This window comes from Micropterus salmoides, unplaced genomic scaffold, assembly GCF_014851395.1.
Source record: "Micropterus salmoides isolate LMB-PRFRI ecotype aquatic unplaced genomic scaffold, ASM1485139v1 Ms_hic_scaffold_16, whole genome shotgun sequence".
NCBI classification, from domain to species: Eukaryota; Metazoa; Chordata; class Actinopteri; order Centrarchiformes; family Centrarchidae; genus Micropterus; species Micropterus salmoides.
Window position 1 is genome coordinate 32,772,547 of NW_024040707.1, and position 5,433 is coordinate 32,777,979.

A 5,433-nucleotide genomic window follows, 5' to 3' on the forward strand; every position below is an offset into this window, starting at 1 on the left:
CGTGTCTCTTCATGTATCCATTCATGACATGGTAGTTCCTTCAGTCAGTGGGTCAGAGGTCAGACCTCTCACATCATCCCTGAGAACGTCCTCCTACTCCACATCTCTTTTTAGAACCACGATCTTGACTTTCGCAAATGCAAATTGAAAATGTGTCACTAACCTCATAAACTCTCTGTTTTTCCTTTCCCACACATAGAACGCAGCCGTATATTACTGAGTTCTGTGAAATGATGTGATACTGAAACACGAGTTGCGTAGGGAATGTGGTTCAGTGAGTAACACAACAAACACATCATACAAATGTCTTTAAAGTATCAGTCTGCTGTTATTCCAGATCTCATGCTCTGACCCAAACCAGCAACCTGTCACTGTCTGACATCCTCTCTGAGGCTCTCAGCTGCAAGCCCATTGGTTCTCCCTGAAGACGTAAACCTTTAAACAATAGTCTAAAAGGCTCCAGGAGGAAATAGAGCATCTGTTGAAAAATGTAATGCTCCATATTTGTATAGCACCTTTCTGGTCTTTATCTGCATTCACAGACATTTATTCACTGAGCCTAAGTGCTCAAACAGAAACTACCATTCACACACTGGCGGAACAGCCAGTTTGGTTCAGTATCTTGCCCAAGGACACTTTGACATGCAGCGTGGAGAAGCCAGGGATTGAACCACCAACCTTCTGATTAACGATCCTCCGGAGCCGGGGATTAACAGGCAACCCGCTCTACTTCCTGAGCCATAGCCACCCCTGGCTGGAGCTGTCCCCGGAAATGTCAAAAATCATAGACTGTATAAGGTGTTAACAGACCTGAAATCAGATTTTACGAAGCCAGAAAGACTGAAAAGTAGAGCATACAGGTATTATGCTGAAAAGTGATCGTCCGCCGAAAATTGATTGCGGTGGAAGCCCGCACTGTGTGTTAATGCTATATCTTAACGTCTACAACTGCTTTTATCTGGGTCAAACAGAGATAACGTGCAAATAGACATCACTTTATGTACGTGGTAACAGCAAAGGTATGTCTTTGTGAAACTTTGCTGTTTCTTTTAATGGAATAATCACAATTGTGGCCAAATAAGTGTTTGCAGTTTATTGCGTAATTAGGCATGACTATCTATAGGTAGGCCTATGTCTAATATTCTTGTTCATATTTGGAAAACAGACTGTGGCCAATAATTAACATGACTTACTGCTGAGTTATATGTAAAATAAAGACACGATCTCTTTTGCAATTATCCTTAAGACTCTACGTTATAAATTGCTGTGTACAAACCAATCCAGTCCTTTTTACCTGTTGAAATACCTTTAATGATTTCATCCAGAAGTTATATTTGACAGATTGTAAGTCAACTACTTTTTACCTCTTAAAATACCTTTGAATGACCAAAACAACACTTAAAATGCAGTATTCTACTTGCCAGAAAGTGATTGTAGCCTCTACTTATTGACTGAAAGGTAATTTATGCCTCAAAATGACTTGATTTTATTCAGAAGAGTTATATTTGACAGATTAAAAAACCTCAATTGTCCCCCTTTTTCATGTATAAATCTGGTCACTTTAGTGGAGCTCTCTAGCTTGGTTAGCAAGGTGCATCTGTAGTTCACATTAACTGTGATATTAGCCGGGATGCTAATTTTGGCTAGCGACAAACAGGCTTAAAATGAAACGCACTTACCTGTAAAATGAACAGCCGACTCCTAATAAGCTTTTTCAGTGGCGCTGGTTAAATGTACACAGAGCAGCGAATAGGACTTGCCTCTATCCTGATTGACAGGTCACAGACTTGTCAATCACAAGGTAGCCCCGCCCTAAAGCCTCCCCTGCTTCCTGGTCTCTGTTCCCCTAAATGGGACCATAATTTACTAAATGAACATCATGCTGTGCTGAAGAAGACTTCAAACTAGCGACTGAGACCAGGGACGTGCACAGACATTTTGGTGGGTAGGGGCTCAAGTGAAAAAGAGAGCACTTCTCATAATTATTTATAATTTTTTTAAAAACAAAACATGAAATATATTAATACAACTCTGATGTCCTTCCAATTTATTTTAATTCCCTCACACTCACACAATTGTTTAATACTCATTTTTCTTTTCTACAAAATAATAAGTTCTTATTATCAGGACTTATGATTCCAAAAATCATTCTTTATAATGCTTAAAGGTTTCCTGTTATTCAACACATTATGTGCTGTCCTCTACTTCTCCCATTAAAGCCTTTGTCCACCCTGTCATTTCCATGTTTTATGAAACTAAACTAATTATTTTCACATAGTATAAAATCTTTGTATGATTTATTTATGAAAAATGAAGACCAAATAGAATTGTTTGACAGTTTGATGAGAGATGTTTATTGTTAGAGGAGCTTGACCAACATGCATTTCTAACAAACTAAGATCTACTTAATAAAATGTGTATAATATATAAAACTCACAAACTCATTAGGAAAGTGAGGTAATAAATCAGCTGAGAAGTAGCCTCATGTTCTCATAGACTTCTATACAATCACACTTCCTTGTGCTTCAGCACTGGCTTCAGTCAAGATTAATTGGATTAAGCGGTACTTAAATTGCTCAACCAGTCTGTGGAATTTTATTTCCCATTATGTCTGTTCGTCAGTTGGTGGTCTCCAGTTCTTGTTGGTATGCACTTTCTTCGTTTTATAAACAAATGCTACTGGCTTGGTCCCTAATTTACAAGCACAACTTCACTCCTCATAGGTTTTATATTTGGAACAACCTATATATTTTGTATAAAAACAAATCTATTTTTTTTCAACAGTAGTATGACAATAACATTTTGCTTGTAAATCAATTATTTAACCAACGTGGTCAGCTTTATAACTACACTGAATTCATTCATCACTATGGTATCCATTTTTCACCAAAGGAATTCTCCATAGTCTTCGATGCGATACCTTCAGTTGTCATCTCACTTTTCAAAGGTTTTAATGGATTTGATGATCCCCAACACTGGTGGGTGTGAAGGAACTAAAAGTAAGAATAAGGCCATTCGTCAACTTTTTCTATAGGACATTAGGAGTATTATATTGGTCCTCATTTGTTGGAGAGATTTGTTGGGAAAAAGTTTGGCTTTTGCCACACAAGTTTTTTTTAACAAACAAAGTTAAAGAGATCTCATTCAAAATGCTTCACAGGTTTTACCCCACTAACTATTACCTGCAAAAACTGAAAAAGACTTGGACATCAGCTGTACTGTCTGTGGAGAACTAAATGAAACACTGGTGCATTTATTTTGGTCTTGCCGACATTACAAGAAACTCTGGAGCAAAGTTTCTCATATTATTGTTGTCTATATTTACCCTCAGTTTGCATTGCGGTGGGAAAATGTATTGTTTGGATTCACTACATATGACAAAAAATTATGTTCAGAGTATTATGTGGTAAATTTACTTTATTTTAAGTAAGTATTTACTTATTTTAACCAAATTTATTTGCACAAGTCAAAATTCTTAAAAAAGAAATCAAGCTTTTTGGAGCTTGCTGCTAACATTAAGCACTATGTTCTTTCAATATCTGAGTGTACAAACAAAAAAGCTGTTAAATCATATGACCTCTGTAAGCTTTACAAGATATTTATTTAAATTGTTCTTTTGCTTTTGTTAAAATTATACTTTCCTCCATAACCCTTGACCTCCCTGGCCTATTTGTGATATGTCCATAGACTTTACTGATGTACAGAAGATGTTGTTTTCCTGCTGTATGTTCTAATTTTGAATAATGTTTTTGAGAGAAAAGGAAAAAACAAAAACAAACAAGGAAGCACCGCGAGCGTTTGTTGTAAAGATCCTGGGCCTTTCTCATTTCCCAAATTTCCATCCCCTCGACTTTTCGATCCTCGACACCTCGCGGCGCGTGTTAGTCCCTCCCACCCGAGATGCGAGCACGAGGAGGAGACGCGAGAAGAGAGAAACGGGCATTTAACGAAATGAGATGTCCTTTCATACTACTAGATCATTTCAGCCCTCTGCCTGATGAGGTGAGAGTTTCATCATCAGTTCCTTTACAAAATGACAACATTTATCTCATATAGCCCCAGTTAAAACTGTCACCACAGGACTCTACTGTTGGAATGACCTGTGCAGACTACATAGGCACTGTTATTAAAAGATGAAACACAGCAGATTTGTCAGGATTATAGCAGCTGAATTGGTGTGATGCGCGGATCGACTCGGACATTAACGGGAATACTCAAATAGGCCTATACGCATAGATCATCCAACCCGCGCCCACCAACTAATTATTTTATCAGATTTAGAGACCAGCACCTGCATGGACGTTTTACCGCCACCTCCACCTTCACTGCAGCTCCAGGTGATTTCTTTCTTGTGTGTTGTAACTACTATGAGTGTTATCTTTAACGATTTACTTTGATGATTAGAGAGGCTGCTGTCAGTCATTTAAACGTTTCCATCCGTGCAGTAATGTCACAGCAAATATCACGAGACAAATAGGACAGAGGAAACAGAATTAAACTTTCAGCTTCTATAATCCACGTTAAGACACTGCTGGAGGATTGATCAGGAGGACGGCTGCTTTACTGCAAACACTTTTACTGTATGAAACTGGACTCTGTGTGAGACCGTTTGCATGTGAAGAAGAACACAGTACATGAATTAACATCAGATCTTCTCGGCGTGTCGGGAGATTTATTATTATTAATTTATGTTGCTGTGGCTCGTGCGTAAATGCGCACTGTGTCACTGGAGAGACGCTTCATCCAGCCGCTATGTACTGTTTATTTTTACTACGCTGCTGCCCACCCACACATCACATTCAACAATAACATCAGTGATATCAAAGTGAAATGACATTAAGGAATGCTGTTAGAACAGCGCTTTATGAGGGCGCTTTACGATGAAGGGCAGAAAATTTGATCGCGCATTTGATTCTTTTTAATAGGCTTAACTAATACAACTTATGAGTACAAGTCCTGTAGGCTGGATCTGGTATTTAGTATTCATAGCTCTCTATGTAGATTATATCATAAGGGCTGGACTGTCTGCTTTGTTTGGGTTCCTGCCCATGTAGGGGTAGAAGGAAATGAAGATGCTGATATTCTGGCAAAACAAGCACTTAAATCAGTCAGTTGATATACAAGTTCCGCTAAGTAAATCTGAAGCTAAAACAATCATTAAAGAGAAAGTGCAAAAAAAAAATATGGCAAGAATACTGGGAACTAAATGAAACTGGAAGACATCTTTACAGTATACAGAATCATGTTGGTCTGGAAAGAAAACTGGGTGGGTGCCGGAAGACAGAGACAGTCATTACCCGTCTAAGAATAGGACAGACAGGGCTTAACCATTCACTTTATAAACTAGGTAAACACCCAACTGGACACTGTGTAAAATCTAATAGTATAGAGACCATTCAACATGTGCTGGTTGAGTGTGGAGGCGAGGAGGAA